Source organism: Argiope bruennichi, chromosome 4, assembly GCF_947563725.1.
Source record: "Argiope bruennichi chromosome 4, qqArgBrue1.1, whole genome shotgun sequence".
Classification (NCBI taxonomy): Eukaryota; Metazoa; Arthropoda; class Arachnida; order Araneae; family Araneidae; genus Argiope; species Argiope bruennichi.
Window position 1 is genome coordinate 6,034,260 of NC_079154.1, and position 22,742 is coordinate 6,057,001.

General features: G+C 32.1%; 1 protein-coding gene across 2 annotated transcripts in view; it reads right to left on the minus strand.

Annotated features, from left to right (window-relative positions):
- LOC129965741 (latrophilin Cirl-like) overlaps window positions 1-22,742 on the minus strand; it is a 716,323-nt gene that overhangs the window by 399,655 nt on the left and 293,926 nt on the right. For both annotated transcript variants that reach the window (XM_056079881.1, XM_056079880.1), the window contains exon 4: window positions 15,456-15,520. The gene's annotated coding sequence lies outside the window, so the exon portion shown is untranslated. The remainder of the gene's footprint in view (window positions 1-15,455; window positions 15,521-22,742) is intronic.

The following is a 22,742-nucleotide window of genomic DNA, read 5'->3' on the forward strand; positions in this document are numbered from 1 at the left end:
AGGAGATGAATCACTTCTTCGGCGTTTTTGGTGTTTGTATAAAAGAAATGGAACATTTTAAAACCAACTTTATAAAATAAATCTTACTTTTTTAAAGTCTTTTCTATGCGAAACAGGGAAAAACATAACAAATTATGAAGAATGCCATCTGGAGATTTCGAAGTATCTCCAATTTTCGGACTCTTCCGAAATCCTCTCTCTCTCTCTCTCTCTCAAACACACACACACAAAGACATCTTTCTATAACTTTGTCTGCGAAGGTCATAGCTCAAAATAATGAGGAGATCTAGATGGATGAAATTCAGTACCCTATATTTATACCTAAAGTATTGATTTATATGAATATTTAGACGAAATCTGTGAATGAGACTGACTAAAACTTTAATAAATCAACTTACTATTATTTTGCATGTCGTCGTATTTACTTTTTTCTGTTGTTGTCATTCACATTTAATAATACTTTATAAAATGTGCAATACAGGTCAAGTTATCAGAATTGGAAAAGCGGAAATGGGGCATAATTCAAAAATTAGGAGAAAAATAACAAAATACTGAAAATCTGTATAGTAAATAACTGAATGAGTCATTGAATAACTCAGAATAATTGAAGTTCTACTGTCAGGGCATGTCCAAACAAACGTGGAGCTAGGAGCAAAGTTGAATTTCGAGTTTTGGAACAAGTTTCGAGCAACAAAATAATAATTCAGGGCATTTTTGCTATTTATTGAATAAAGTATATTATTGAAATATGTATATTATAAATTTGTCTAATAAAGACAAGAGAAAAGCACAAAAATAATAAATAATTAAATCATTTTTTTCTAAAGTTAACATTTTAATTACAAAAATCATCAATGAATTGAAACAAATTACTAGTGTAATCGTTATTGTTTCATAAATTTATAAAATATAATTTGGGAGCTCATGACAAGAACAATTCCTACTCTGATATTTGCTTCAAATTCTTATAAATTTTACAATACATGTTATGTTGATAATTTAACATATGCCTTTTTTTTTATTGGCCACATTCGAATGATATATATAAAATGTTCAAATATAATCCTTCATGATTAGTATTAAATCTCAAGTAATATTTCCTTATTTTCAATCTTAAAAAAGATTTTTCGGCAAATGAGGCGGCAATCGATAAGATCAATATAATTATCAGAACATTAAGAAAAAATGTGATAAAGTGAAAGATATAACACGATATACATTTAAAAATAATTTATTTGAAATATTTATATTAGCGTGTTCCCAGAAAAAAGTTAAAAATTCTATGATAAATATTAATTTCATTAAATAAATCGATGTAATCAATAGTGCTTTGAAAGCCACATGCAATAAATTAAAGATCTGAACCATATAAAACTGAAAAAAAAAAAAAAATAGAAATTGTTTTCGGAATATCTGAAATATTTTCCGAGTTAAATTAACATGTTCGGGGTTATCTAGCTTACTATAGGGTGTTGTAAAATAACAGCTAAAATTCTCAAAAATTCACCATTTTTTATTTTATGTTATTTGTTCGGATACTCAAATTGTTTAATAGAATTTCGCGCACAAAAGAGAGCGACGTTTGCCGCTTTGTGTTTTAGTTTATCGTGTATTTGCTAGCCTATCGCGCTTTATTCCACAAGTTTAGTAAAACATATGAAATATACTGTCTACTTTCAGATAAGAAAACCTTCTGCGCTTTTGCGCTTCCCCCAAGAAGCGTTGATTTTACCAAACTAAGTGAGAACGTTAAAATTAAAGATATATTCATCTATTTTATCAGTAAAGTTGATAAAATAGATTGTCAACGGAATCGGATGGCCTAGCAACGGTGAATAATTCATGGAATTGAACTACAAATTTATATATGAGCAATACATATATAAATTTTGAACTAAAATCACGCAAATCCAAATGACGAGCGGGGAAAAAAACGAGACGGGGTCTCACAAAGAACTCCAGAAATGTGTTCATTATTCCCTCTGCGTTTTATCTAATGCGTGGCAAGAATCTACTAAACGTGATAATCTCCTGTTCCGGAAATGGAAAGTAGCTGGCGGTAACTAATTCGCGACAGATGAAGTGAAATTCTTAGGTACCTAAACTTGCCTTGGATTGATGAATGTGAAATGTTCCCGTATGCTATTAGTCAATATGTATATTTGGTGGGGTTTTTTTACCGTGTGTGAAATCAATGGACCACCTTCTCACCTTTCAACCTTCTCGGGCCGTGCCTCACTACTTATTAAAAAAATTATCAGTTTTATCAAGATTTATCTTTCCTTTTAAATGACACCCTATAATGAGGTTGTGAAAAGTATACACTTTTATCTGAATACCCACCCCACCCGCATAGTGAAGTTCACCATCTTTCCTCTTAGATTCTATATTCAAAATAATAATGGGGTAGCAAAGTTGTTTTATTTTAACTCAAAATATATGGCTCGAGAAGAAAAGTTTAAAAAGTATTTGCATACCGCGTGCTGCAGTTTGACCGATTTAATAAATTTTTACAAAAAGAAATTTAATAATAATTTTGAAGATTTCTTGAAACAGATAATTCTGTATTTTCAAGTTTTCTAAAGTGAATTCTATGACGCTTCATTTTTATATTCATTTCATTAAGTATACATATATATACAGTCATCTGCTATAATAATGACCCTATTTGAACAAACATAATTCATTTGTTTATAGTTTCAATACAAGCAGCAAATTATTTTTTTACATCTATAGTCGTAAACAAAGGTTGAAAGTATCGATGTAAACACGGTTGTTGACGGGTGTCATTTACTAACATAAGGGTTTAAAAGATTCATTTCTATCGCTATTCATAGTATAATTTGAGCTGCAACAAAACACGACCATTTTATCGGAAGTCAGGCCAAAAATCTTTCTTAAACAAGAAACATCCATGTTTCCCACAGCTGGTTTAGAAGGCAAGATCGATACTATTTTGAATTTCAAGCCTTATTTCTCGCTTTAATGATTCTTGGAAATAAAATCTTTCTGCGGCTTGCATTCAAGAAGCTTACTTTTCCACGGTTCTCAAAATCTCGCGATCCCTTTCTGAGAATTTTAATTTGACAAACAAGGAAGCTGTTCCGAGAACGCTTTATAGTAGTTCGTAGAAAAGTTTTAACAAATTAATAAAAGGTAGGCATCTCGATTCTGCTTAGCGATTATAACAAAGCTCCTTTGAGAACTAAATATCGAAGATAAATATTTTTGAGAAGATCAGCGAAAATTTTTGTTTTGCTTCGAGATATAATTTCGACTTGCCAGATTCAACAGTTACAGAAGTGAACAAATATTTATCTTCTTTCTTCAAAGAAATTTATTTTAAGGCATTTTTCAGTTTCAGTATTGACACAAATTTGTTTTAGAATCTCTATTTAATTTGAAATGATTAAAATTTTTCCATTGGATGAGAAAAAGATCAAAACACACGAAAAGAAATTTTTATCTTGAATTTTGCTGTTACGTTACATACTTTTCCATCCTGCAAGATGTGCAATGAATTAAACAGATTTCAAAACTGAAATCGGTGAGCATTTGCCGTAAGACATTTCGTTAAAGAAAAACTCCGTTCAGCTTGATTTTTTTTTTGTTATCATTTACCGTTTAAATAAAACCATTGCATTATCGCTATGATTTATTCCTTTATGTTAACACATTCAGGACCACAAAGAAATCTGTAAAACATGCGACGGGACAGCATGTTTTTTTAGAAAACTTGTACGTTCTAAAACCCTCGTAACTTCGTTATTTATAAAGCAAGAACAGACGGGACGCGCAACACGAGAAAACTCGTTAGCGGGCCGTAGCAGATGGGATACGCAACACTAGAAAACTCGTAAGCGGGCCGTAGTAGATGGAACGGGAAACACGAGAAAACTCATGAGCGGACCTTAATGAAAATATTTAATCGTTGACAACTTAGAAATTAAAAAAAAGAACTAAATGGAAAAATTGAGTGTTCCAACTTTAAACAGCTGTACTTTATCGATACAAGAACTTCAAATTTATCGAATATTCAATAAATACGATTTCTAATTTTCTTTTTATCACAACTTCCAAAAAAATTCTGCTTGAGGCACAATCCATTTTGCATAAGTTATATTATTACCGCTTTTACATTTGACTGTACATTTTTCAAAAGAATCCATTCGTTACTGAAAGTATGTACCCAATACTGCAAACTCATGATCTAATAAATTTTTCATCGTACGATATACATTAAGTAAGTATTTCTATTATTAAAAAAATAAAGATTCGTGTGATTTATTAGAGATAAACGAAGATAAATATTGATGAAATAAAGATAAATTTCAAAATTTTGATCTGTGCCATTATTTAGAACAGGAGAAGAAAAGCGATTATAGATGTCCAGATATTGAGGGCCTATGTGAAGGCGATTTATCACAAGATTTAACTGCCAGAGTCAAACATTAATACCATTACTACGCAACTGTCCGTGTCAGTTGAACCACATTTCAAAACTTCCCAGGTTTACCCAGGAAGTTTGATGTTTTAGAAGTTAACCACAAAAATGGCAGAACTTCAATTAATTCATCGTCGAATTCGAGACTTTAGAGTATAATTCGATTCCACCAGGATACTCGATGTTAATATATCCTGGTTCAATTTCAAATTATACGACTTCACCAAAAATTTAGTTAAAAATGCACAAGTTATTCAATAACGTTGGTCATTTCCGGGCATTTAAAAAAAATTACAGAAAGACAACTTTCTGAATGGCATTCCCTGTGTTTACGGCAGATAAAGCTGTACCTTTATCGCCCATGAAATTCATAATACACTAACAAGTAATGGTTCGAATTTATTTCAGAGAAGGTTCACAAACTTTCAAAGCATTTAAGTTAATGGACAGCTACAGAGAAAAATCAGACACATAAAAGCCAAGACAAATTACGTTGATGGAGGTTTTTATTATTATTTTTTTTTTTCAATGTACGAAACCTGAATGCTCGAAGGATGATATAAGAAAAACACACAACAGGGAACATTAGCCGATTCCTGTGGCACATCAGGAAGATTAATCTATTTTCCCTTTTTTACCACACCCAGCATTCTGGAACATGAGAAAGGGATTGGTGTCGCACACGACACGGGCAAAAAGCTCCCGTTCCGAAGCCCACACACGATACCCGTCACTTACCCACCTAACACTTTCATTATGTAATGTTTGTAATACTTTTCTGTTTGCAGTCTGATGATCCACCCATTTTTAGAAAGAGAATAAAGCGAATCAACGAGCCGTTCTAATGAAGGTCCCACGGATATAAAAAGAGAGACAGGAGGGAGGGATGGGAGGGAAGTCATAATAAAAAGAATAAAAATGCCCACCAGAACATTTTCACAGCAATTTCATTCCGCGCGGAAAAAAGACCCGAGGGCTCATCTCATCAGTAGCATTAGTTCCACCATCACTGTCGAGACTTAATGGTTTATTTTGTATGCCGGCCTCGTCAGCCAAGGTTTCCCTGATCACTGAAGCCGTTCCTTTATTGGGGACCGGACGACTGGACCGACCGATCGGGATGCTGGACTCAGATGCAGCTCACGAAGTGGCGAGGCACGAGTCGTGCTTCGAAGGCACGACATTCCAGCAGTTAATAAGAAATTCCCTCAGTGTCTTGCTTTGGTGGCAGGTGGTACTGAAAACGGTAGTCCCGAGGAAGCCTTGTAATTTCGTGACCCCTACCAACATGGGGGGGGGGGAGAAGTCGAAGGTCCTGATGAGAATTGAGGTAGCCGCATAACGTGATGGCCGCGCTAACTATAAGTTGGTGGGATTTCGTTGAACGGGGTGGAATTTTGAAGAGGTCTTCTCGTGTTTACTAATCGCCATAATGAACGCGCGCCGTGGTGGCTGATGGTTATTGTATGCGCTGACCAAACGTGCTATCTATTAATTGGCTTTGGGCTGGTGGGAGGATGGTTATAAACCGAGGTGATGAGTTGGTGGCATGATTCTGGGAAGCAGATGAATCTCTCTGATGGCCTTCAAGCTATTTTGCATATAAATTTTGGTTTTTAATGCTATCTCATCTTTTGTTCATCTCTTCTTCACATCTGTTAGTTTTTATTTTCTAAAATTTCTATTTGAACTGCGATATCATTTTCTTTAGAAGTCGGAACAGATGAAGGATCATCAGAATTCTCACCTCAATTAACTGCCCGCAGCTGAACTAATCTGTTTATAATCTAATTCTTAGCTGATCGGTTTTTTTTTCTTTATTCCATTCAATTACTTCAAGTTTGACGGGTAACTTGATTATTAACTAGGAAAAAGGAATGACAATATTACTGGATACAGACAGAAAAAAAAATCAGTTTTTATAGAGAGCAGTCAAAATATCATTTTGAAGGGAGAGAAATAATTTTAAACTTCTGTTTCTTCGCTGCTATTCTCGAAGCAGGCGTTTTGATTTTTTTTTTTTTTTTTTTGTAATCTAAAGGCTAAATTGAACTTTTAATTTTTATAAAACAATAAATTATGCTCAATAAGACAGAATATCATCAACAACAAAAGTGAAAATTCATTCTGTTGTTCATATTGATCCCAGGTGGTATAGCTGCACTATTCATGAAACCAAGATCTCTAAAAACAAAAGCGGATCCTTTAAAATCTCAAAAATAGTACAATTTAAACATTTAAGAATATGATTGAGGGAGGCTTGATTTGTCTACCATCAAGGACATTCAGCAAAGATCCTCCGGCCATGTTGAAAAGTGAAGGATTTGGTGTGTCTCCACTCAAAAAACGAGAGAGAGAGTCATTTGCTGTTTTTTAGAGATATCCAGACGGTTACACCAACAAGGACTTTTACCAAAGTACCAAGGGTGAACGGGTGGGACCCTCCAAAGTGTATCCGACTCCATCTTTTTGATAGAGGTGATTTCAAAATAGATTAGTATTGGGTGATCACGAAATATGTCAGCTAAGAGGAAATCTTAATCTTCGAAAATTCCTTCTATAAATGATATATCTATCTATAAATGATATATTAAAATGTATTACTACATAAATCAATGCCATAAACCGAGTTTGGACAGTGAGAGTCTAGATGTCCCAGGAAGTATGGGAATAAAACGTCAATGCATTTGCGTTTCTTTTTAAAACCAAATATAATAAGGGGGAGAAAACTAATAACATTTGAATTAAAATTATAAGATATCTTAAAGATAACTTAATCTTAAGTATATGTGTTTACTTTCTTCGCAACTTTGCTTTGGAATATTTTGTCTCTCCACAAATAAGCATTATAAGACTTTACTAATTTTTGAGTTATCTAACTAAGACAATGGAATTTGGAGAAAAATTCAAATACTAAAGGGTGGATAAATCTGATATAAAAGTTCGTTTCCTTCTGTAATTTTTTTTTTATTTGCATATGAATACAAAGATTCAAACACTATGAACTCAACGATTAATTAATTTTATCTCAGCATAAAACAAAAAAAGAAAATTAAAATTAGTTTTTGAAAGGGCACTAAACATTATCCGGTCCTTAATTAAGAGGGATAAATACATTAAGAACTCATTTGCTTAGAACTTTTAGCATGATGCATCATTTCTGAAATAGCTTGGTGGTTTTTCTTCAAACCATTTTTTCAATATTCACTCGCTTTTAACAAGTAGCGTTTAGCTGATACCATTTAACCCAGAGTAATCATTCAAACTTATTATACAGGTTCGTATAGATGGTAACTTTCTCTACAAAAAAGATAGCAGCAAATAAAAGGGACCATTTAAAGGAATAGAGAAAATCACAGGCGTGAAATTATGCATGCCAAGATCCTGTCTTGTGGATGCCAAAAATTTTGCAAGATTATAGTTTCAAAATTTTTAAAGCATAAATATTTAAGAATTATTTTAAAAGTGCATGGATAAAATCTTTAAATCTATTTAGAAATGTATTCTTATAATTAATATTTCCCGTTCTCTTTTCCCTCTTATTTTAGGGTCACAATAAGAAGCTACAGATAAAATATGGCCATAAAAATTTTCAGCCCGAAAAGACGTGAAAGAAAAGCAATCGTGATATAAAGAAAAAATCTAATTCAAATTGTTTCGTCAAAATAAATTAATTACAATTAAATTATTGGAAATTAATAATCATTAATTTATTTTATAGTTTACCAATAATTAGTTGTTAAACTTGAGACGTACCGGATATTTCACGTAATTATATTAAGAGCAAAAATTTTCAAAATTAATCTATTTAGCGTTAAAACTTTAACTCACTTTAAAAATAATCAATATATTTTTTTTGCAAACAAAATTAATGCTTTCTGCTCTAAATTAATAGAAAAAAAATAAAATATAGGATTAACACACAGAAAGATGATTGATATAACCTGAATTCTAATTAAAAATGAAACTTAAAACTTCCACATTTAAAGAATTACAAGCATTTTCAAAAACAAAAAATTGAATGCTTCATTTTTTTTTTATCTTATAAACATATTGGATACTTTTCAGATATTGCAGAGACGATGAACTACTTGACATCAATCTCCTCATGCAAGGTGGGTGGATGGGAGGGAGGTAAATCCCATTAAAAAAAGAACTTTCCCTAATTGGTCTCGTTAATATCCAAAAGCTGTCTCTCGTCATTTAATCGAGCGGGCCGGGCTTTTCACAATATTGATGGGAACAGCGCAGCTCGTCCACGTAAACGCTCCAAGAAACCGATGCATCAAAAGGATCGTCGCGGGACAAGTAGACACTATCGCGTCTTCGAAATCTTGACGAAGACGAATTGCGCGCGTCAAAAGGATCCATTTCGAAGATCATCTCGAAATCGTGGTGCCTTTGCACACGATGAAGACAATAGGTCACGCTATTTGGACCCGCGAATAGCGACAGCGAGAATATCTGGCAGACGCATCTGTAGTAAAGTAAAACAATAACAAATGATGGCAAGAACACACACACTAAAAAAACAAAGAGTAATCGTCTATGGCATCGGTACCTGTGTTGTATTTATACCATCGCCAGCAAAAGCCGTGGCGATACCATTTCTTCGGCGTATTTCTCTTTGCCCCGAAGACATTAATTTTTTACAGATATAAATAGAATTCGAGCGAGAGGAAGGAAATTAGCTGTTTTGTTTTTACTAGGAAAATTGAGTGTCATTCAAAGTACTTTCTTCGACTAATATAAACAGTGATAAGCTTCTTAGGTTTAAACACGTGCCGGGAGCCCCTCTCGGAAACGTTTGGAGTCCATCAGCAGATTTTTCTTGGGGTATTTATGGAGAATAAACATGAGTCCCCCGATGAGTTTCTGGAGAAGATTAAAAAGAAAAAAAAAGCCGCCAGTAGAAAATGCCGCTAGCAGAAAGTACCGCAAAGCGGTAGCTTTAAAAAGATACATTCATGGATGTTATTTAATAGTAATTATTTGTGGCAAGCATTCCGGAAATTTGACGTTCATTTTTGTGAAAGATATGCGATGTTATAAAAATACAAGAGTTCCTTGCATATGGAAACAAAGAATCCAGATAACTCTTAAGAAGAGGATTTCAGGCTGAGGGGATAGGAGGAATAAAAACCTAAGTAACATTTGTAGGATATGCAGTAGAAGTTCAGTTATTGGATATAAAAAACCTTTTGATCCCGGCTAAAAGATAAAGAAAATGTAAGAACATTTTTATATAAAATACCCTAGTTATTATATTAGGCTTAATAACATTCATTATATATATCATATACATCATAACAGGGAATATTATAAATATTACCGCATAAACCAGAATAATTAACAATTGCCGTAGCTCAATCGATAGAGCTTCCCGTTTAAGATTGGTTGCTCCGTGGTTCGAATCCCAGCCACGTTGTTTTATCCAAAGATTGGAATCCTTTTGTTTAAAATGTTATCTATTATTTATCTAAGCTCTAGGAGGTTCCAGACCTTTCTTAAATTCATTTTGTACTGTTTTCAAACATTTTACATGTGTATAAAATCTGAATCCCGTCCGTGATGGTTAAGTTCTCAGTCTCGTGCTGCTGTCAGGTGCTTCGTTCTAATAGATCTAACTGTTTAAACTAACTGCGTAATTCTTTACATCATATTCATTCTATTTCAAGATAAAAAAAAACCCAAAGCAGCATCTTAATGGAATATTTTAATTAGAATAAGGAAACTCATTTTTTAAATTAGATTAAACTACCAATGATAAAAAAAGGAAGATGCAACCATGTTTCTTCATTCATTTCTTATTTATTCTTCAAATACTCAGTAATTTCTTGCCTTCATAAAATGTGCATTTCGAATATATTCATATTTCTATTTTTCCTGGAATTTCACAATTCCTTAACCAAGACATCAAATAGGTAGAAGTTGTTGTTGTTGTTTCCCTATTGAACTATTCGTTCAGATCAGAATTTCCTGATAATAATTTCATAATTTCTTATACCTATTTCGTTTGCTTTAGTTTTAATTTGATTCTAAGAACAGAAATAAGAAATTAAGAGTCAAAATACGAATAAATAAGCATAAAATACGCACGTCAGAAATACCCGCTTGAAAAATCTAGCAAAATCAAATACCAGAATAATAAAAATTTAAATGGAAAAGCATAATAATTATTTATCATCATTCTCAAGAGAGCTATTAAATATCCTAATAATTCAAATACTTTTCTGACTCACTGCATGTAAAACTTGCACATTGATTGTAGTAGAATATTACGCGCATGCGCAAATTTCATCTCATCTTTTATTTTTCACTGAGGAATCCCATTACCTTCTATAATACATTTGTATCAAAAATCCGTAAATCGTTACAGCACCAGCTGAAAATTTTTCTGCTTTTTAGACTTCAAATTTGATTCTGCTCTTAAAGCCTCGATTTAAAGACCGATAGACATAGGAAAAAAAGATTAAAAAACGATATCGTTATCTTTAATTGAATTTAGTTACACTCAACCAAATCAGTATTAAAAATCTGTTCAAAAACAGCACCGTTTCAAGCCATTAAAGAAGTGCCCCCCTTATCTGAACTCCACCACTGAAAAGAACAGGTTATCTCTCGGGGACGGTTCATCTCGGGTCTTTTATTGTAGCAGCGAGACGACTCTTAAAACACGTATTAGGAGTCGAACTTAAAGAATCGTTAAAGAGATCAAAGTATTCACCATTTTTACGATTAATCGTAAACCTGGCAGGTGGCGTAAACTCGACCAATGGATTTTCGGCGCCTTCATCCGACTTTATATTGTTTCCGAAGCAATATCCGCAACCGTAAATTTTGAGTTAGTGATGAAATCTTTTTTGGTGTAAAAGGGAAGAGCTTCGATGCGGCTATTAATTTTTCTGTAGGGATCCGAAAATAGTTTTGTATTTATTACACTATTATAGCCAAGGGTGATGCGATAGACAGAAGAAGGGATGTTTCGAAGGTCCTTTTTTGGTGTAGAAGAATTCTTCCAATCAAAAACAGAGTAAGCAATAAATTTACAAATAATTTATTGAGAATAAACAACTGGTTCTATCAATACCTATGTTTCGATTTACTGAAATGGCCCTGTGACCTTGCAGGTTGTAATGCAATAAGAAATAAATAAAACACTTTCAGCAGTTGGTGAAATTTAAATCAGAAAAACAATGAGATGGAATGTGGAACGAAAATTAAAATTTGGTCCCCATCTAGTACTCCTTTGTCTTTAAATTAACTCATTAGCTGCTACAACCCCCCCCCCATTAGCGAATTTTGGAATTTTACGTACATAACTTGGAATATATATTGATGTTCAGCAACTTGGCCAAAAATATATTTAGTAAGCCTCATAATTTAGTGTCATTCTATATATATCAGCAAATATTGTGCGTAGCAGAAAGTCTGCATTCTGCGCTTCGTTCCTTTACAACAAGCGAACAAATTTTAAATTCATCTGTAGGTTGAATGGAACAAAGATGTTTATTTGAATTTTGTATTTTTGGTTTGGTTTTTATATTATGAAATACCGACATAAACATGTAATCTAGAGCATTTCATTTAGAGTATCGATCTGTCCAGCATTTTATTTCTTATTGAAATGTTTTATTAATCCTTTTATGATGATATTTTTTTAGAAAAAATATCAAATATTTTGAAAATAGAACATAACTCGAATATGATTATATTGTTACACATCTTTTTGTGTATATATATATAACTTATCCGGCCAAAAATTAAAAAAAAAAAAGACAGTTAATAAGTAAAACCTTTTATGAACTTTCCTACATTAATTAGGGATTTGCAATCTTTTTTATTCAAATAAGTTCATTTTTAAGCCTTTTAGTGGAATGAAGATATAAAACTATTCATTTAATTTAATTTTCTACCAGGTATATAGTTATAGCCAAAATTGGAGTACTGTATGCATTTCTTTGGACATGAAATTATCTATTAGAATAATAAATAATAATTGGAAGACAAAAATGACTACAAAATTACTATTCTAGGGATACATAAATGCGAATCCATTACATTTAAAATAAAATGTCGCAGATTATTCATAAACTATAAAGTTTTCTTTAAAAAAAAAAAATCTTTTTCTGCTAAGAAAGGGGAGGAGGGATTCTTTTTACCCCTTTAGTGATAACGTACAACTGCAGGATTTTCTTCTTTTACTGAATTATGATACCTGGCAAGCATTTCTATTTGAGAAGAACACGAAGTCTAATGAATTTTAGCAAACGTATTTCTTATTTATATTTTTATATCTAATGTGTTAATAGGTGGTTTTTTTTTTAATTTTTTTTTTAGCTATAGCAATTTTTAAAAATTTTGGATCGTTGCTCAGTATATATATATATAAATTTTTGTATTGAATTTAGATATATGGATAGGTATAGATGAAAATGAAATAAATTTATAAAACGTAGACTTTAGTTCAGATGCACATACCACAAGAGAGAAAAGAAACAGAACGCAAGAAGCAGACGCAAAAGTCTTCGTGTTAATATTCACTTTCAGAACACGCTGCAATAATTCACATTAAGACGAATGTCAATATGAACATTTGTATAACAATGAAATAATCTATTACGCATGAGTGTCTATACGAATGATATTTGAATAGATACAATTATAATGATATAAATACCGACATCCATTGGAATGAAACGATCTCATTATAATGCTGATATTAGGGAATGTCTGAGTTTCAACCCAAGTCTTTTGAAAGAACTATGAACGATTCCATTTCTATCTGTCGTATATTATAGTTTTAATTCTTTCGTAACTTTCTTATTCTTTCTAAAGAAATTGAAAAATCATTGAACTCGTTGTAGGGTTTGAGGAAGCCATTCCAGTTGGAAACAAATAACTCTTTTAAATTAATTTAAATTTATAACGTTCACAAAATATGAACATATGCGAACGAAAAAAACTATTTCAATTTCTTATAATTGAAAAAAATAAATTTCCCTTTTGTGAAGGGATCGCGGGCACCCTTCTTGTTAACACAACTTTGACTAAAATTGCCAACAGTTCATGCTTCCCATCACAAGTAGGGATTGCAATACCGGACCGAAATTTCAATACCGGTATTCGGTATTTTTTAGATCTTAATACCGGGATACCGGTTTCAATACCGGTATTAGAAATTTTAGAAAAAGAAAGAAAACAAGGTGTTTCTTTGTTTTATTTGCCAGTTTTATAAGAGAGTGTAAATATCACAAAAAATAATATGGAACTTATAAATTATAACAGTATATAAAGAATCACAAAAAAGTAAAGGAACAACTTATTTATTTAAATCGCAAAAAAAGTGTACATATCACTATTCAGTCTGTGGTACTATTACAAATTTTTGAAATGTGATCTTAAAAAACATAGTGCATCCATTGTAGTGTCATTAAGGCTGAAAAGTAATTTTGTGTAAAAATTACCAGCTGTCTAAAACGCTCTTTCAGCATCTACGCTAGTTGGTGATACTGTTAGCAATACGCGATATACTTTTTCAAAGTATTTACCTCTAAATCCCTCATCTTCAAATGAATCAATTTCTCGTCGGATGGTTTTGGATATAGCTGATTTTTGTATTGTATTTTGGTCCGTTGAATTTTTTTTTATTTATCGATAATTCTAATTTTTGTTCAAGAGACAATTCCTTTTCACTATCGACATTAGTGTCATCAAAATTTTCGATAACTGAACCGAATTCTTCTGAATGTGGATAGGTTTGTGGGTAAAAAATTGTAAGAAAATTTACTATAAACTTAATCAGATTTGAATTGATTATTTTCTTTTCTTCTTTTTCATTTTCATTTTTAAAATCATTATAATTATGTAAATACCATAAGACATTTTCTATTTCGGTATGCCTTTCTTCTGTGCGATTATTCAATGTAATATATAATTCTTCAGATAGTGATGTGTGTTGTTCTTTCATGATTGCAACATGAAATTTATTGTTGCATTGGCTGTTAATAAATTAAAATCTCTCCGACATAATGCCTTTATAGTCAGTTTTATTGGTAGTAGAGCTGATATAGTTCTGGATATTAAGTCGAATTCACTGTCTGAAAAATTAATTTGCAGGTTTAAGTCGATTATTGCTTTTTAGATTTAAAAACCGTTAAATTTCAAAAACCGTTCCATCATTAGGAGTAAACTGTTCCAACGTGTCTTAGAATCTATTATTAACATATATTCTGTTTTATTTTCAGTTAGTATATATTTTTGTAATATGGCATTTTTTGTAGGGGAAAGTTTAAATATCTTAACAATTTTTAGAACTTTATAAATTATAGGAAGCAGTTCTTGATGGGTTAATATTTCTTCCTCATTAGCAATATCTTCTTCAACAATTATATTGTCATTATCTTCATTGTCAATATCACTCTCACTCTTACTCTCTTCAATGTCGGAATCCGAAGTTTCTATATCCACAATATTTGGATTCTTCTGTTCTTTATTTTTTTGGTATAAATATATCTATTACTCCTAATTCAATTCCATGAGCATAGCACAATTGCTGATTTGCACCAATCAACTTTCCAAATTTTTTCATAACTGTTGCACCATTAGTCGTTATGGATACAATATCTTCTTTCATCGATAATCCATGTTTCGCTAATTTAGATTTAAGCAATTAATTAAGCCATTAATTCGCTAATTAATTTCGCCGGTTAGGGAGACAAAAAAACAAAAGCGTATACTATTTTGCTATGTTGGCCATACCTGAACATATAGTGGAGACAATTAAAAAAATTTCTAGTAAATACCGAAAAACCGGTATTTAAACTTGTGAATACCGGTATTACAAAATTGTAAAATGGCTCAAAATACCGGTATTCGGTATCCCGGTATACCGGTATTGCAATCCCTAATCACAAGTGATGCCTTTATTAGGGAGCATAAGTATTCAACAGAAAGAAATTAGAAAAGTCTATGAAATTATTTTTAATAACAATACAAAATAATTACTTACCACAATGAGGGTGTCCTACTTCAAGAAGAAGGGGAATTTTCGAATTTCGGATAAAAGCGGCATGCCTAAAGGGGAAAAAAAATCATTGATTTAATAAAATTGGATTTCCGCGTTCCATACAAATAACTATACGAGAAATTAGATTAATAAATGTTTCGACAGAGCTAGTTAAATTAGCCAACTTATCTGCATATTACGCAAGTCGCTAAGATGTCCCTTTTCGTTTTGCAATATGTACAAAGGATTTCAAAATGAAACAAGCGTGGCACGTATGACGCATGTCACATGACGTAACTGATCCTCCGACCTTTGTGCCAATGTGTGAAACAGGCATCGGATTATCTCTTCTCAAAATTTGAGGAAATTACATATATATTACACATAAAAATTATATATAATGTACGATTTATAAATTATAAAATAAGAACAATAGGCAACTAACTAGGATCTCGCAGCATAAAAAAACCCACAAAATTTCGATATATATATATATATATATATATATATATATATATATATTGGAAATTGCAAAAATTGATTAAAATTCAATCAGTTATCAAATATTCTTAATTAGTTAACTTTTACAAATTTTTTAATGGGTTGTTTGAAGAAATATTGCTTCTCATTTTCATGCTCGACTCTATAATTAAATAGTATTTAAATCATGTTCAAAAGTTAAAAAAATTATTTTAAGTTTAAATCTTTAATCTTTGAATATGAGAAACGCTAAAACCAATTTTCTCGAAAGGACTCCGTCATTAAGCTTTTGGTCAAATCATCAGAATTTGCAGCATAATTAAGACCAATAAAAAATATCTGCTATAGGAAGTTACAGATTGGAAAAGGGAGCCTCGAGTCTCGCATTACCTACGAGTCCCCGGAGCACTTAATCCTGTCAAACAAAAATACCTCAAGTATTTTATGAATTCTTATTTGAATCAGTCAGACGGTATCATTCACGAGTTTTAGTTTAATTGTGTTATATTAACGTCCCGTTTTTAAAGCAACATGAGGGCCATTTTTGGACGGACCTCGTCATTTTCAACCGCGGTCAGATGACGAGGACAACATCTGAGCTGGCAAGTCATAATGTTTATAGGACTCATTGATCTATTTTTATATTATTTTTAAAGTCTTATTCTAAATTATGGTAAGAATTACATGTACTTAAAAAACGTGTTTAATATCATTGCTTGCTTTTATAAACGAGTTTGCTAAAACAATGAAAATATTGCTACCAGTTTGTAATATTGTTTCCCATAGCAGCTCTTCCCATTTTAATAATCGAATGAATAGACAGATTTCCTAAAAAGGGATTTGGTTCAAAATTTGACAGAAATCTACAAATTGGGTTGTCATTCTTCACACGATATTTCTGCCATTTAACTCAAAGCATTTTTGAGCTGTTGTGTTCAAGGATAAACAAATGTGTGTCAAAAATGTGTTTTTGGATTCAGATAGGTCTGAAACGTTGAGATTTGACAAAATCTGGAGCTTGAAATTTTCGACAATAAAAATACTGTATACTTTTGGCGCGAGAAATATGCCTTTGAGTGCATCTTTCTTTGTAAATAACACCTTTCTATCTCCATTCGGCTTCCAACTATTGATTTTTTTAACTCCCCATTCCTGTCTTCTAAATCATGTTATATGCTAATATATGGTTCGCAATAACCACAAGCTTAAAGCGAGATGAATGATAGCATCTTTATTTTGATTCTGTATTCATAAGGAAACGGGCAGACACAGTGAAGTACTTTTTCAATTCTCCAGTAAAATTTGACGCGTGAATAAATCAGCAATGTGAATTGAGAAACTCTAGAATGAATACTTTTATTATGCATGCATTTAGCATTAAATTTGGCTTCACCTTTCATTAACCTTTCTCAAAACGATAAATGCATGCCATTATATCAAGATTCTTTGTTTACATTGTTCATTTCAATTCTTTTCATTGTACTGTATTAAAAACTTTCCTTATTCAAACAAAAGTTGAATTCTCAAAGAATTATGAGTGCAGACCTCTTAATAACTGAAAAGATAAGGAAGATTTTAATCCTAAATACGCAAACAATGTATTTTCTTAAAACAAATTTGAATATGTTGAATTGAATTGCATTTTCTTCTTTTGCCCAAATCTTTTAATATATTTAAATGCCTTCAACGATTATACTTTTTTTTCTGTTTATGATTTCGCAGTTTACTGTTTCTTCCTTTTCAATTAATAGCTACCCCCACTAACATTCCATCGAAGGTTTTAAACGAAAACAACTTATTCTTTTGCGGGATAGAAAATAATCCCTTTGGGAATATTTTGAAAGCGGAATGCATTAACGCGAACCTTTCACCGAAATCCAGCCTGCTTATTAAATAGGTAATATTAGTCATTTTAATCCGAAATACACAAATATTTTAGCAGGGACGGTGCTCCCAGGGAATTCTGGGCTTTTAGCAGCAGTTTTATTCCAGGACTTTTGCTTTCAAATGCTGGAATTCGGTGATAGATGTTGATCTTGGTGTTTATCAAAAGCTATCGCGGGAAAACTGTTTTTGATTTTTGAATGGATCTCTAGGCTTGATCAATTGGAGAGTGGATCGGATGACTTAGAAAGGATTTGTAATCTGTCTCGCAATATCCTTGGGAATATCCATCTTCTTGTTCGCGTGATTTCGGTGAACAGTCATCGATTTGGGAGCGAAATCTTTGAAGGAAAGTTTCTTGGAAAATGTGCACGCGTGAGAATATACGGTTCTAGTAACGAAATGAATTTATCAATTTTTGGTTATATGCTGTTTCATTCCTCAAATGCATTGAAGCAACTTGTTTGGCTTCTTCATACAATATCGAAAAATCAAGTATTAGGTACTTGCATGTATTTTAATTAGCGACATCTATTGGTAAACATGCGAAGTATCTTTATAAACAACAATGGTTTTGGGTTTTACCAATTTATTATTATTTTATAATTATCATTTTTAAAGTTTTCCATTTAATATTATTGAGTTATGCAGTGTATAAAGACACTAATGATGGAACACACAAAATTCCCTTTATGACATTCATTGTTTTTTCTTTTCATTTTATTTGAAGAAATCTGCTGCCGAAGCCCATCAGACACGTTTAGAAACGTATGGTGATGCTGCTCCGTCATATCCCAATGGTCGGTTTTGGTTTCACCGATTTAAGAGTGGTGATTTCGATGTCAATGACGAAGAAAGGCTTGGAGGGCCAAAAAAATTAGAAAACAATCCATTGCAAGACTTATTGGACGGAAATGGGAAATAGCTGCAGAAAATGATGAAAAATATTTTGATTGATATATATTGCACCAATTTTTCTCAATAAATGCCTTTTTAAAGTGAAAAAAATGATCAAAACACATGCAAGCACCTAATGTATTCATTTAAGTTTTTGTTTTTAAGACATCAAAATAAATAAGGTGATTAAAATTTTAAGATAATTACGAATTTATAATTAAAAAGCACCAGATAAGTTTTTTTTGCGCCTCTATTGTAAGTTGAAGGAGCTCAATAATTTTGATTATTTAAAAATTTCAAAAAATGATTCTGTCTAATTCAAGTTCGCATTAATCCTTCTGCAATTCCCTGATGAGAATCTAAACAACAGAGAATTTAATGTAATTCGTAGGATTCATTAATTCGGATTCAATTATATGTAATCTCATCTTAGTTAGTAAAATGTCAAAGTGGATTGATTACAAAACCATAACAACATACTGAAGAGAATAATTGAATACATTTTCTTCTTAACAAAACTCAGTTCAGAAACTGTTAAGTGATTTTTTTTCCTAAGGAAGAATGTATGAGAGAAATACTCGACTTTGCACTCATCATCATCGAGTTCATAAAACTATCTAAAATCGGAAAATACGGTTTCGGATTATTAAATCAACAACTAGATGTATGACTGAGAAGACACGTAGAAAGTCGAATCTTGCAAAGGAACGACGGGGTAAAAAATTCCCAAATTTGGAAATTGCATTTTTTAAATGAATATTTTGAAGCTTATGAATGCACGCCTGATAGATATCCTGTCACGTGAAATATAAATGCAAAGGCGTGCAGATGAGAGAAGCCACCGAGTCTAGCGAAGTAAGTAGTTGAGCAAAGTCCCTCTTTGGAGTCTCGAGTGTTAATTTTCAACAAGTTATTTCTGAGCGCTTTATACTCTTGCTGTTTTTTAACAGCGATTTGCTGCCTGTTCTGCTGTATGTATACTACAAATACTGTTCTTTTATACGTTTCGGCTGTGTTTTGCTACTGTATTTTCGTGGTTTCTTGTAAAATAGCTCTTCCTTATCCATTATTAAGCCTGTTGGACTAATAACTCACCTAACAATATTTAACTATATTTTCGTTTTCAATAAAAAAACGCATTTCTCATTACCAAATAGCTTTCTATTCTTTACTGAAGGCACTTACTCTGTATAATATTTTGCTTTTATTTCGAATTTCTAACAGATTTACTCTGTCTTTATAAAGCCTATGTCGCTTGTAAATAAAGAAATCTGTACCGATTCAATGAGCGAATACTTTCTCGAGAAATTCCATTCTCTGAGGGGAAAAACTCAGCAAGTGTGAATCCCATTCCAATGTGTGTTGAAGTGATTTCACATTTCTTTGTGGATTAAAGAGAAGCAAAAATACGATAAAAAAAAGCCGAATTTTCTTTGTCCTGCAAAACAAATTGAACTGATTTTTCTCCTTCTCGACAAGTACAAAGTCAACAAAGCAAATCCGCACTGGAATAAAATATCCACCCATAAATACACAGTATCCGAGGCTAGTCCAAACAGAAAATTAAAGCGAAGAGCCTACCACTCCACAAAGAATAAGGGGTAGAGGGGGGTTGCAGGGGTGGATGGGCAGAAAATAAATATCAAAACAATGTTTCATTTCTTTGGCGGTGGGCGACGAGAAACAACAAAGCAAAACAATGAGGGATCCGTCCGCTGCTGCTCGATGGCTAGGAAAAACAAAAGAAATGATATAGGGCTGGAAAAAGGGATGAATAAAAAAAAACAGGGAGGAGGATCAATAGTAACGGTTTTTCTATCTTCAAGATGCCCCTCTTTTCCTTCTTCGAATTTCCCGCTTCCTTCACTTTTTCATCAGCTTTCTGGGAGTCGTCTTCTTTAATTTCGTTATTTTATGCCTGTGTTGCGAAGGGTCTCAGTTTTTACGAGCATCAAGGATGCATTGCTTTCCGTGTGTTGCTGAATCAAAGACTCGATAGTGTGATAGAATATTGACTATAAGAAAATGTTCTTTGAGTAAAGTTATTTAGTAAGATCAACCCTGAGATAGACCTCGGACTGAACAAATGACAATTCTCTAGTTTGTGCGCATTTTTGAGCTTTACTCCGATAAAGAGGAAGATTCCTCAAACAATAACTCTTCTTAAATATCTTTCAAGAGGCTAAATATAGCAGGCCACAATGCAGTGCATCCTGAGTAGCACTAAATCTGCTACGACTTTGCTTCCTTCCTTGTGTCTCTGAAATTTTACAAAAAGGGATGTAAGAGTCCTCTAGAGACCTTTGAAAAGCCTCTCATTTCATTGTTAAACTCCTGATTAAAAGAAGATATGGCTCCCGGAAAAAGCAGAGAGCACTACGTGACTCTGCCGGTAAGCCATGAGCCTCACTGTTTGAGGATATACATTTGATCCCAGATTTTCCTAGAAGTGCAGCTGTTGCATTTTTTCATCTTACTATAGGCCCGCGTACTTGTATTGGCCTGGGCTTTCTGACACTTCCTTATGTCCTCTGTGCGGACAACATCAAATTTTTGATGCTACTCATTTTGACTCGTGCTCTGCACTTGTGTCTTTAAAATTGTAAAGTTCAGAAATATTGAAAGGCTAGAGATCTAACAGCGTCATAGCCAATCTTCTGTGCATTTGTAATAAATAAATATCTTTCAAACAGAGATTTTCTTTGTTACCATTAATTAAAATATTTTTATTAGATTTTTTATAATTGCTATGGCGTGATAGCATCCCTAGTATATCCTCATCTATTTTGTCATGATAGCAAATGAACGCAGAATTCATGTGTCTTTTTTCATACATATCTTTCTGCATATTATTACTTCAGATAATTTTTCTATAATATTTCAAAGTAGAAAATCTTTGTAAATGGTTTCATTTTATTATTATTTCTTATATGTTTGTAAATTCTTTACATAGTTATTTTTGTTTTTTTAACAGCATTTAATAAAATTCCTGTCACATGCCCATCAAACCGTTCAGTGTCCAGAATGGTTACGGATACGGGGTATGAGACTGCGTTCTATCCTAAACTTCCACGACATAAGATAACAAGAGGATGTTTGACTCTTTATAAAGCTTAAAACTATTACACATGCGTTAATATTTATGTTTAGGAAGGAATATTTCTTATGCGATTATAATAGAAAGAAATTTACCAAATACTTTGAATGTTTGGCATTTCATAAATAATTTCATTTTGGTTATGTGATGTCTTCTTTGTTAAAATTTCTAAATAACTTTAATGGCCGCTGAACCTGCGTAGATCCTTTAGCAGAATAGTCGGGATCCTATGATTACACCATTGAAATTCTATATTCTTTTTAATATTTAGCTGTTTTTTTTATTGTTAAAAGGTTATTATTTATTAAAATGTTCTAAACTAAACGAATTTTTCCATTGCGTTAAATCTTCTCAATAATAAGAATAAAAGAATTATATCTCCTCTATTAATGACTTGCTTTGAAACGTAAGTCTAATTCAGTTCTGTATTTTAAACATAAAATAAAATAAAATTTTCTAAATAATTACAATGATTTTATCTCTCTTATATTTGCTTTGATCTAATAGCCGAAATTTTGTAAATATATTCCAATTTTTTGCATACCTTTGAATGAAAATGTATGCATTATATAAGTTGGAACTCCAATTAGCATTATTCTTTTCATAGACACCTGAATTTTCAAAAATGGCGTTATAAAAAATTTTAGAAGTAACTGTACAATAATCATTTGAAAAAATTCTTTTTTTCATTTAAATTTATTTTGCATAAATATAATGATAAAAAAAAAAGAAACAATCAAATTTGTTATTCTTCCAAGTACCTTCAAGGCATAACAATCAAAGAGAAGACAGATGTTTGTAAATCTAGAAAAATTCCCTGAGAATCCATCCCTTTAACCAAAAACAACCGTTAATTTTATTCTGGTTGGTGGCTTTCCAGTAAACAAATCGAATACTGTTGCATAGATTGGAAAGAATCTAAGCGAAGATTT